Raw genomic sequence first — 13,632 nt, forward strand, 5'->3', positions numbered from 1 at the left:
AGTGCTGTACATGGTCAGTAGAATACAAGATAAATAATAGGGCCAGCTGGTGGCAAGTGCAAGGTAAATGCCGGGAGAAGGGGCTGAAGGATACAGAGACAGTCCTGTAGTGCAGGTAGGCAGTGCAGGGAAAAGTGGCTGGGCCAAGGACCGAGATCGGTGATACCTGTGGACCTGCATGCCCATGTGCCCACTACGAACATGTTTTCCTTGCTTTTCCTAGCTCTTCATTCATTCATTAATCATTCATTCATTTATTCATGCATCAATTCATTAATTCTTCATTCCGGTATAAAAGCGTCTAAAGATTTACTCACATTATATTTGAAATTTCCATTGTGTCTCTGCGTAATGCAGTCTGTAAATCCAACCGTGCTCTTGACAACGATTTTTCGTATACTGAACTAAAATGAAACTCGGTCTAGTTTCTGAATTTTCTGCCTTATCATCTCTTATGTTATTGCGCACCCCCTTCAAATGTAGTTCTTTCGGCATGGGCCCTGTCTCAAGGTCAAAAAAGAATAGATCCTTATACTTCCAGTGCGACTTGTGGGCCTCTTCTGGGCGCGAGCTGAAAATCAAAGCCGCTGTCCTTCTCATTCTTTATTTGCAACATCCCATAGTAAAGGCATCTGTGAGAACTTGAAGTTTGGAATCCCTCTGTGTAGTGCGCCACAATGTGCAAATGCGAACTGGCTTCTCTCCCAAATGCCACGGCCCACTTGGTGCGTTCTAAGGCCCCCAATTTTGTCCCCGTTGTCTGCGAGCTTTGCAGCCCCAAAGAATCATAACTATGGAGACATTTAATTTTTGGCAGAAGGTCAGGGAAAGTATAAAGTACCACAGGAGTTGAGTTAAAAGTGAGATTTATTGTTTGTTTGTTTGTTTTATTATTTGCAAAACGCAAGCCTCCCCTCCGTTAATAGTGCACAACAGTGCGCAGCATTTACATTTACATGAGATGAGACATGAGAAAAATATATACATACACATATATGAGGTGAATAGAGAGAATTCAAAGATGACACTCAGCTTGTTCGCCACCCATGATGGTGAAGGTAGGGGTTAGGGTTACAGGTACACTGTACAACAACATTTATTTACAAAAAGACAATCGTATTGAAATTATTTAAACCGGGATTTGTACTTCACAACCAGCTGTGCTTCGGGTGGACATGGCACAGTTGCAATGTTCGGTGGCAATGGATCACTGCTCTGCACAGAAACGTCCAAAATTCCATATCTGTGCTTCTCTAACACAGCAACAATAAGGCCTTTCACAAAGTCGAACTGCATTTCATCATAGACTGGTTTGATCATCCATTGCTTACTTCGTTTTGAAAACACCTTAGTCTAGCGAGGCATCCTTACTTTACCCCTAGTCCTAGATTGTTCACGTCCGACATTGCTGTTATGGGCCAAGACCGCTAGTAGAGTGCGATGTTTCATGCCCCGAAAGCTAAAATGCAAGCGCTTTGGCCTGTACGGAACACCTCCAAATCTCCTGTGTGACAGAATTCTGTCAGTCCTCTCAAATCTCTTGATAGAGTTTTGTCGAAAACAATCTTCTCAATGGCTTTGTGTGTCGGTGAAGATGGACTCAACCACTTCTTCTTCCTTGCCTCCTCTGTGGACAAAGGGTCATGTTCACATTGGTGGAAATGTAGGTTTTCTGACCAGCGGTGAACGTTGGTACAGTGGTGCATCAGTGACCGCCATTTTTCAAGTAGTATTTCCACTGACCCTTCACAAGTTTTTGAGCTCCACCAAAGATGGTTGGTGATAGACTGGGACGACTGCAAAATACTTTTTTTCCTGCAGCCGAGATTTTCTTACTGATTGATTTAGCAAGATGCCATACGTCAAATTGATGATTAATAAGCGGGAACTGCTCTCTCATTGTCTTGGCAATTGAAATTTCTCTGTCCGTGGCTATGAGGTCGATGTGCATTCCCCTTGATTGTAGATATTCCACTGATTTTATAAATCCTAGTTTCTCCATGGTCACTGAGGATGTACATTGTGTTACCTGCACGACCACCAAACTCACAATTTTCTTACTATACATGTCCTGAAAGTGGTAGGAGCAGTACTTGGCAGAAAATCCAGGGATGTCGCACTGTCCATCGCCGGTTATCCTGAAACGTTTCCCTTCAAATGTACTTGCTGGAGACAATTGTTCAATTTTCCAAGCATCACTAATGGCCGGAAAAAGATAATCACATTGGTATATGTAGTACAGCGATTTAGAAATTAAATGGAGTCCCACAAACTGAAAGAAAGCCTCTAACTTTCTAAAACTGGAGCCACTAAAAAGTGATGCAGCTGCACACAGTAGATTGCCTGCTGGCATTTTCCCCAGCATCGTTTGTGCAGACCATGAGAACCTATGATTTAATCGACAGGCGGCATTTATTTTGACATTACTGCCTTTTATTTGATGAGTCACATTAATCAATGGCTTCCCACATTCTTTCCCTCTAACTGAATGCCCACATTTCAGCATACTTATAATATCCATCAAACAACTGTCGAATACAATGTATTTGCTCTCTTTCATTAGACTGTCATCCTGCGTCAACGTTGTTTTGGCCTGTGACGTTGCAGAGATTTCAACACATTGAAAAGTAATATTGCTGCTATCAAGTTCTGATGCGTCTATGGATGCTGCGGCTGGTTCATTCTCTGCCATTTCGACATCTGCTACTTCAACATTGATGGGAGAACACAACAATGTCGACATGTTTTTGGGTGACAATTTTTTGGCGGGTGTAGATTGTGTGAATTGATCTGCAACTACTTCAGAGCTATCTTCAATACATTCAATATCATCTTCTTGTGGTGGTGCAGTCGCACTGTAGCAATGGTCCAATGCAACTTTGCTGTATTCTCCAAACATAGTTAATTCATGTTCTGGCCAATGGACATGAGCATCTCGAGCCTGAACACGCCTCGCCTCAATTAATAGTTCCTCCAAAGTGTACATGGTCTGGCAAGCAACATCTCTCATTCGCTTCACTGTCTGTGTATGTATAGTTCTGACACTCACGGATAACTAGAACTAGATTGGAAAAGGGATGTTCAGTTTAAACACAAGATAAAGTGTAGTCCAATTGACTGGAAAAAAAACATAAAATAGTCCACAGCACAAACATTTTTTTAAAGTTATGAACTGTTTGTAACTAACCTTTTTTGGGTTTTTTTTCTTTGCAACTTTTTTGACTCGACCTTCAACATCTGCATGCTGTAGCTCCGATTCGTTTCTGCATGTCCTCCCTTCCTCTTGCGCTGCAACGACTATATTTTCTGTATCCGCATAGACAGCACGGAATGAGGCTCCATCGTCTCCCTGAAACATAGTACTTTCAACACTATGTATCAAAATATTGTTAGCATAAAACACACATGAGGACAAACACACAGGTACATCTCAATAGCCAAACACGATTTAAACATTGTGTGCAACAATCAAAGGACAAGTATTAGACCTGTGATGATCTATTTCGATGGAACTGTCAGTATCCATACCTCTGGCTCTGCATGGACTGCCATGAATGGTTGTATTGGAGAGGAGGCATCAGCATCTCCCTGAAACACAGTACTTGCATTAGTATGGTTTTCAATATTGGAAACATAACACACACTTGGGGTCGACGGCACAGGTACATATAAAGAGATAACCACAAATGATGCATTGTCTAAAACAATCAAGGAAAATATAAATATGCAGATTTCATCGACTTATTTCTCCTATTCCTTTACATCAGCATCATCAAAATGGGATGTTGTGATTGTAGTGGAAGCTCTGTCGTCTCCCTGAAACACAGTACTTGCATTAGTATGGTTTTCAATATTGGAAACATAACACACACTTGCGGTCGAATGCACAGGTACATATAAAGAGATAACCACAAATGATGCATTGTCTAAAAGAATCAGGGAAAATCTAAATATGATCACATTTCATCGAGTTATTTCTCCGATTTATTTACATCTGCATCATCTAAATGGGATGTTGTGATTGTAGTGGAGGCTCCGTCGTCTCCCTGAAACACAGCACTTGCGTTAATAGGGAAGAAAGTATAGCAAATGGAATCATGTTATATGATCACGCATGATGGAGCTGTCAGTATCCATACCTCGTGCTGCTGAAGAATATCTATGGATGTTGCAAATGTAGTGCGCACTTCCGAAAGCTGTTGCGCCGATTCGTATACGCATGGTCCCGCTTCCACTTCCCCTGGAATTACTTTAATGTCAGGCTCCGCATCAAGTGCAGGGGTTGACGCTCCATCAACTGCCTGAAACATAGTACTTGCATTAGTGAGGATAACAATAGTGAAAACATAACACACACCTGGGGTTGACAGCACAGGTACATATCAACGGCTAACCACGAATGAAACATTGTGTAGAACAATCAAACGACAAGAATTCCAGCTCTGATGATGACGCTCGATGGAGCTGTAAGTATCCATACCTCCTGCTGGTGAAGAACATCTAGAAATGTTGTAAATGTGGCTGACGCTTCAGCATCTCCCTGAAATACAGTACCTGCATTAGTATGGATAACACTAATTATAACTGAAAACAAACACCAGTGGACGATAACTAAGGTGTATATCAATTGGAAAGCACTAACCAAACATTCAGTAAAATAATAAAACGATAGAATAAATCTATTACTTGGCATGCATAAAACAAGTCTGTAGCGGATTAGCCTAGGAAGATTACCTGATACGCACTAGAAGTGGTTGATAACTGCGACCACGTCAAGGATGTAGAATGTTCGTGCTTCAGATTCAGGGGATAGTCAAGAAGTTGTAAAGGTAAATTAATGATTGATAATGAAATGCCAATATTAAAAATAGCCATGTAAGGTGACAGAATACTTGACAAGTGCTCAATACAGCACAGTTCCCTGTTCCCATATATATACATTTCGTTTGTGGGTTATGAAATCGAAAAAGAATATATTGATAAATGTCATTATTCAAAAAGCTATACACTCATATCAATATCAAATTTATTACAAGGGATAGAACACCTACAATATCAATTAATCAATTCAGCTACCTACACACTACCGCAAGGCCTAAAGCTAAATCCGGACACTTGACTCACCGGTGGCGGAATGTGGACGAATAGAGTGGGAATAGCGTTTTCGAGCAATTTCTGTGTCGTTTGCCGTTTATTCTTCTTTGTTACCCAAGATGTTGTGTACATATCCAAGGAAAAGTGCCGGCTGCAGATCCGGTATCGATCACCCCTCTTGTCCTGTAAGACTTGTTGGCCTCTACTTTCCAGCTCATCCAGTGGATATCCGCAATGTCTGACCCATTCTCTTATTCGATCAACAGTTTTCGGGAATACATGCATTGTAGTGCCTTCAGATTTCGCATGGGTCTTCGAAGGGCAACCGCTAATCGAACAGGCAGGCATTGTTGATAAATCTGAAAAGTAAATATCGACATTATTATACAATCTTCATGAATAAAGATTTGATACAAAAGTAAATGAATCATACAATGATCAATGCAAGGTTTGTTTTGGTCGCAGGAACTATACCAGTTCATTATGTGCGGCTTAGTATTTGCATAAATTGCAGAAATGTATAAATGATGTGACTAAAATCTGAACATGTGACTCGTCCCTTGAATGTTCTGTCTTGCACAAGAAGGAAACATGCTTACATTATAGATTGGTCCCCCGAAGGATGCAATTCGATAACAATAGACAAAGATGAAAATAAATAGATCTATTGATAGCATAGCAATGGAAACTCAAGTCAATAGCAATGAGACCAATGTACACAGCACTATTGTGTACTCTACTCGCAAATAGATAGAAATTTAAAAATCTGCGAAATATGACTAGGATACATGGCCTTACCTTGACCAACAAACAGTTGGATTCAGCAAGCAGAGCAGTATGTTGCAGGAGAATAGGTGGGTGGCCACAGGTAGCACACTGATGGGTTTGCTCTAAGCGGTCACAGAAGTTCACGGATAGCACGACGATGAACAGATTAGCGTAGATCTCAGTGGTTGCCAGGTAGCACGTTCAGGAGTTGACTTGCAAAGCACAAAGATGTTCTCATGAGACATATCAAGTGGTTTATAAAGTATTAGAAACAGGGGTGTGTTTGTGAATGAATGACATATGTATGTCATGGTTTTAGGGTGGCGGCCTGCTTCAAGGGGAGGCCTGGCTGGAGACACGGGGTCTGAGGAGGCCATGTGAGCGATGGCTTCTGGGCGTGGGATACCTTTTGAAGTGTACATGCTGTTTGGCACCTTGGCCGTTTGCGCCCCAGACAGCCCCCCATGCCAGCGCTCATCCCCGGGTGTGAACCGCCTTTGATAGAGGGGGTGGGATGGATGGGCCTGGGGCGTGCAGATAAGGCACAGGAAGACTGCTGAATGGAGACACACTTATGTGGATTGCAGGGGGGCGGCCTGCTTCAAGGGGAGGCCTGGCTGGAGACACAGGGTCTGAGGAGGCCATGTGACTGCTGGCCCCTTGGCGTGGGATACCTTTTGAAGTGTACATGTAGTTTGGCACCTTGGCCTTTCGCGCCCCAGACAGCCCCCCATGCCAGCGCTCATCCCCGGGTGCGAACCGCCTTTGATAGAGGGGGTGGGATGGATGGGCCTGGGGCGTGCAGATAAGGCACAGGAAGACTGCTGAATGGAGACACACTTATGTGGATTGCAGGGGGGGCGGCCTGCTTCAAGGGGAGGCCTGGCTGGAGACACGGGGTCAGAGGAGGCCATGTGACCGATGGCCCCTTGGCGTGGGATACATTTTGAAGTGTACATGTAGTTTGGCACCTTGGCCTTTCGCGCCTGTGACAGCCCCCCATGCCAGCGCTCATCCCCGGGTGCAAACTGCCTTTGATAGAGGGGGTGGGATGGATGGGCCTGGGGCGTGCAGATAAGGCACAGGAAGACTGCTGAATGGAGACACACTTATGTGGATTGCAGGGGGGCGGCCTGCTTCAAGGGGAGGCCTGGCTGGAGACATGGGGTCTGAGGAGGCCATGTGACCGATGGCCCCTTGGCGTGGGATACCTTTTGAAGTGTACATGTTGTTTGGCACCTTGGCCGTTTGCGCCCCAGACAGCCCCACATGCCAGCGCTCATCCACGGGTGCGAACTGCCTTTGATAGTATATCGTTGCTTATCAATAACAAATGCCACATACCAGAGATTCTTATGAGCACAGACCCACACTTCAACCGGTGTATTATAGTGGTCAAGACCCTTAACCTAAGGCCTGTATAATCCAATGGTAATTGTTAGTATAGATATATGTGTGACTTTTATAGAGACATAACTTACTGAAAGACTTTGAACAGGTGTTATTTAGTGCATGCATTATCGAGAATATGTTATGTTAGCTTAGATAATAGTGACCACCCTGCTTCACAGCGACCAGACCTTCACCCATTTGGAGCACAGATGTCTGACGTCCATCCTTGAATGGAGACACACTTGATTAATTTAAAAAATCGAAACAACCGTTGTTAAAATATATGTGGTGTTTTATTTTGTATCTTATTTTCATGACACAAAAATACAAGACTTTAAAGATTATACAGGTCAGGTTGCAGCACAGCGAGAGAAAATCCCCTGTACTGACCGCTGTCACTCGGGAACGTTTCTCTTATGGCACAAACGGCACAGGAGGGTATCACTCTTCGAACACGGTGTCCAAGCCTCCCGTGGAGCCACCATGTAAAGGAACGATAGGCCACGAGCCTGTACCACCTGTGAAAAGGAATGAAACCAACTGTTTTTAAATGACCAAGATAAGTTTAATAAACGTTTGTTGTCAATGACAATTCTTGTAACTAATGGCATTCTGCACGGACAAATGCTATCTAAACAATGCACACTATTGAACGACTTTCATGCGTTACTATGATATGAATATATCATTTTGGATATAGTAGAAGAACATGAAATAGGAGTGGCATGACAAGCAGAGTATACATACTCGTTACTCGGATTACGAGGACGAACAGTTGCACGAAGTTCATGCATAAGCACCATCATTATTCTCAACACGGCCCGTGTGAGGCAGGCTGCCCTGAAGTCTGGCAGCTTGGTGATGCATTGCGGTCGTGGCTCGCCTTCCGAAATGTAGGCCAGGCATCCTGAGTTTTCTCGGCAGCAGCAGTTCTCGTCCTCGATTGGCATTAGCTCGCACTGATTGCATGTGCACCAGGTAGAGACGCCGTCCATGCTACTAGGCCCAGGCTCTTCATCTGTTGAATCGTCCTACCAACTGCCGTCCGAATCCCCATCGTTTTCGCGTGCTTCCCTTTCCAGTAGTTCCTCCTTGGTATACTCGGGCTCGTACATGTAAGGCATTATTGTAGCCATTGTGTGGTAAACAACGTAAAATAATTTACAGAGATGGTACAGGTGTTCACACGGGCTACAAGCGGCGAAGGTAGCTGACCAGAGCACAGAAACGAGTCACAGAATACTCAAAGTAACACAGAGAGAGGAATGGAATCGAAAATCTGCTGCTGTGTGTTGGGAAACGGTCTGTTTATACTTATTGAGGAAAGAGGCGTCCTTCCATTTCCATGGCGACACGTCATTAGATGAGGCGCAGCGATTGTTGACACGTGACGTGCTTTGGCGTTGGGAAATGGGCGGTATGAGTCTGCTGATGACAGGCTCAGGGGCGGGGGATTTGATTTAGTGCTGCAGAAGCAGGTCAGCCAGGGCGATGCGGCAAGTGATAGGATTATCACAAAATGGCGGCTCCCTGGTGCCTGTTTTCACGTGCGTTTAATGGACGAAAACTCGGGTAAGGTCCATAGGAAAGTTTTCTAAAATCGAGCCACTTAGGCTTAAAAAAACATGGCCGACCCGTAGGGACAATAAACATTTTTACTAGACCATGCCTTTAACACTAAACAGAGACTTTCACAGAAAACACACTGGAGTATCAGACTTGGGTCAATACTTACTTTGGCATAACACCACCTCCTCCTCTTATGCCTCTTAATTAAAACATAAAGCAAAGCAAAATACAAAGTTGGCTCATTACTCACCAGATAACTTTCTCTCAGGTCCTACAAAAACCACTCTCTCAATGTTCCACACTTCCCCATCGTGCACACTAAAAGAACCAGTCCGATAATTTAGGTAAACATTTATTAATGCCTCAGGGAAAACACATATTTTACCTAATGTGCAGTAGCACCTTTGGGCGTATCTCATTCGCAGAATGGAATTACCATAATAAATTACCTCAGACCCAAATAACCAGACAGACTTTCAAAAATATGGCAAAGTACAACTTTAATGTCTGCTCAAATAAAGTAGGGAAAGCTGGTAACCATACGAAATGCAGCTCACACACTCTCATCTAAGTTTTAACTTTAAAAAGACATTATTTCGATGTACTTCATCTATGACATCATCCTATGCGGCAAATAGTAAACACCTATCGGGAATGGGGATAGCTTTCTCTGCTGTCTTTTGACATTGCCCAATGATTATTCTTACAACGCATAATCCTAGCATCACCAACACTAGTATTGCTCCTGGTTACTTGGAGGCATTTGCCATCCATGTCAGAATCCCAAAAAACGGGGATGAGAACCAGTTATCTCTTTCAGTCTCCTCTACTTCTTATTCTATTTGTGTGTGTAAGTTTGACAACATTGTTATTGCCTTTGTCAGGATTCCATCGGCTTCATCATGGGCAGGCATGTACGTACAGTAAAAAGGTCCGATCTTGGTGAAAATGCCACCTTCAATTGCTGTAATCAAGTCCAAAACATACCTGTTCTAGAGGGCAATGGGTCTAATAGCCCTTAGTTCTTCCTTGATCGCATTAAATCCTTTGATTGTTATGTTGAACGTTTGTAGCAGCTCCCATTATGTGATCTCTAACAATTTGGCATTCACTGTAGTCTGAAGTCCTGGCATAAATATGGATGTAAATATAATTTCCCTCTTGCCAAATAGTTTATGCATCTGGAATATTCTCATAAGTTTATATCAACTTTGCTGGGAAATAGTTATCTCACTTCAGCCGGAGGAGGTTGAGCAACCACTTCTTTCTCTGGTGCACATCCATTTTCAGAAAGTCTGTGATATGCAGGTCACTTTGTGCTACTATTAGGTCTGGTATATTCATAAATACTAATGAGCAAACTCCTCACCATTCTGGTGGCAACTTCATATATGCTCTTGATCCACAGGCCCAGTAGTGATCCATCAGGACTGCTGTTCCTCCCTTCATACCTGGTATGTCAGAAACACAACCACACTTGACATGTTCTCCAACTTGAATCATGCTGTTATTTCTGAAGCATAAGGATGCATGGTTCAGGGGTATTATCTACAATGGTCCCCCCCATCGTCAACCCATGTTAACAACCTGTCACGCCACATTGGATACCGGGGTCCGCCGCGCCTGCTCGTCCCTTCACCTCCTGGCGAGTCTACCCACGCTTTCGCACTTGGGGGCTCGCCAGGGGGAGAGCGCTGGGTGTTGGAGCCGGAGGGTTACGGCGCATGCGCGGAAGACCTCTGTCTCGGTTCCGCGCATGCGCCGTGGACTGGGCTCGAGTCCTAGGAAGGGCTTGCCTTCCAGGACTCGCTTTAGGTACGCCGGCGCCCGGAGGTGAAGCGGCTTGCGTTCCAAGCCTCACGGGCGCCGGCGACCCATAAAGGGAGGTCGCAGTTCGAGGCAAGCCGCGTCTCAACGTGGTTTGCTTCGTTCTGCGAGCTTCCTACCTGGGCCGCCTGTACTCACCTGAGCCTGCTCTGGGCTGCCTGATACCTTACCTGAGTTCCTTCCTGGGCCTGCCTGATACCTTACCTGAGTTCCTTGCTGGGCCTGTTTGATACCTTACCTGAGTCCCTTCCTGGGCCTGCCTGATTCCTTACCTGAGTTGTTCGCTGGGCCTGCCTGATACCTTACCTGAGTTCCTTCCTGGGCCTACCTGATACCTTACCTGAGTTCCTCCCTGGGCCTGTTTGATACCTTACCTGAGTCCCTTCCTGGGCCTGCCTGATTCCTTACCTGAGTTTTTCCCTGGGCCTGCAGCTTACTTTTCCAGTGTTCCTCCCTGGGCCATCCAGCTACCTTACCTGGGCTCTCCCTGGGCTTGCCAGCTTTCCATATCTGGGTTCCCCAGGCTCTGCCAGTATTTACCAGAATTCTCAGGTTCTGCCGGCATACTTTTACCTGGACCATCCTGGGTCTGCCCGCATCCTCTAACCAAGGTCCCCAGCGTTTGCTGCCCTAGAGTACCTTTGGGGCTCCTTCTGTTTGATATCCTGCTCAGCCTTGGTTCCTTCCTTTCCTGTCCAGCCTTACTTCTTCATCCATTCCTGTGGACCAAGAAGATACCTGCCTCACCGGAATTTAAGACCTACGCTTCAGTTCACGTACTTTGTACTTTATTCCTACGGACTCCATCCCGGCCCGTATCTGTTACAAGACTGCTGCCTCTCCTGCCTGTGCTTGCACAGTCCCTTCGTCACGTTAATCAGGAGAGTGCCTTCTGTGACATTGGGAATCGGCCCATCCTCCACCCAGTATCAGTTTTTGGGTGGTGGAGAGGCTGGTCTCTCGTGCCACAAGCTCATCTTTCAACTGGATACAGACTGGCGACCCCGGCAAGATCAAAGACCAAGAAACCAGGTACGCAGCCCTCTCGTGCTTCCCAACTTGACACAACCTTGTGATCTTAGGCAATTGGTACTTACATTCTTTTTCTGCATTCTTCACAACTTCTTCCCATTGTCCTGATAAGGCCATTGCTTTACACACGATCAGTCCATCAGCCTATCCCTCTGGAGTCAAGACTGTTGCTTTGATTTGTAGTTGACCTCTCTCCCAGCATTCTCGTACTTCTTTCCCTGTTTTATCCTTGTATTGTAACATCTGATTTTCCTCAAACCTCATGCCTGCTTCATTAATTTCGGGTTGTTCATATTTTATCATTCGGTTCATAGTCTCTTGCTTTTCTCTCGACTTCATCTCTTGTACATAATTGTCTCCTCTTTGGGACTTTACCTTATACACACACACACATACCAATGAAGCTGTCTTGCAGTGAAATTGTCCTCTCATTATACAAAGTGCAAGATGAGTCAGGCAATGTGCTCTTTTTACTTGTACTTCTGTGGCTATGAATATTTTATATGTTCCCATAGCACAAGGAATAAGGCAACATACATAACAGCTTTCATCTGAGGTTTTTCTCACCACTATCTTCATGTGTCGGTTCCACAGGTTATTCTTTAAAAGGGCCAAATTATCAAAATATGAATTTATGTGTTTGTTATTTTCCCCAACATCCCTCTTAAATTGGACAATTTGTTTAGAATTATTAGAGAAAACTGTGTCTGTACCTTTGCTGGTGATAATCATAGAGGTATCATTACTTAAAATAGTATCTGCGTTATTAATGATCATCTATCTGGATGCCATAAAAATGAGAAAGAAGTGACAAATCATGGTGCAAAACGATATTCAAAGAATCAATCCAAATGAACCTATTCATCTTCTTTTCACAGGCATGGTTCCTCTTGTACTCTGAAATATTCTCACTCTCTTTTTTCTTTCAATGTGTGCTTAGTTCACTTGTATTAAATGTTTCCCTTTGTACAACAAATACTGCATGATAATCAGATTGATAATTCAGAAAATTATATGGATGTTTTTTGGATCCCCAAAGAATGTGACAGCATCCACGTCTCATCTTACTAACGCTGGGTAAGACTGCAGAATATAGGTGAAAAGAGCATGCATAAATGTGCGCAACATTACAGTTATGGGTAACATGAAGTGATATATACATATACGTTAAAATGACTGTAATGTCTCAGGCAGCATAGAATATTCTATGCAATCGTTGTCTCTTATTTTCAATGTATGATCTGGTTTTAATTAGACTAAAAAAGTTCTGAAACAGCAGCAAAACCATTCACTTCCTATTAAACTTTACAAAATGTCAATTTGTTCCAGAATGTTTTTAATCCATTGATTCTTTGTTGTTGCCCTTGGTAGACAAACTGGTCTGCAAGCAGGGAGCTTCTTTTCTTGCTTCTCTGTCATTGGCTGCTGTGCTGGAGGGAGAGGGGTCTCTCCTTTGAAGAGTTCTACCTCATTCAGGTGCAGCCAGGCTCTTCTACCTTTCAATTTTACAGCTGTAGGTTTGGCCTCCTCTACTAGGTATGGTCCTTCAAAGCAGGGCTTATTCCAAGTGCTCACAACACCTCATGCTAACAGCTGGTCTAATGGATATAAACCAGGCTGTTTTAACAATTTACTAAGATCATTGGTTTGGCTGTCTTCTTCAATCTTCTTTGACCCATCCCTCTGATGCTTATTCTGTTGAGAAAGAAAAGAAAAACTGCAATATTTGTTAGTAATCATGCATCTCCTCAACTAAAGACTTTGCTACTCAATGGGCATCAGTTTCTATTTGAGTGGGAGGAGCAAGGGGTATTTTAATGCAACGTCCAGTCACCAACGCATGAGGAGTCAGGTGGTGATCTGAACCAGGCTGGTTTCTTAATGCAAACAAAGCAAGGGGCAGACAATGAAACCACCCTTTTTAAACGCTTTTTTTTTTATTTTAGCTAT

The sequence above is a fragment of the Ambystoma mexicanum genome, chromosome 7q (assembly GCF_040938575.1).
Source record: "Ambystoma mexicanum isolate Mex_15411 chromosome 7q, UKY_AmexF1_1, whole genome shotgun sequence".
NCBI classification, from domain to species: Eukaryota; Metazoa; Chordata; class Amphibia; order Caudata; family Ambystomatidae; genus Ambystoma; species Ambystoma mexicanum.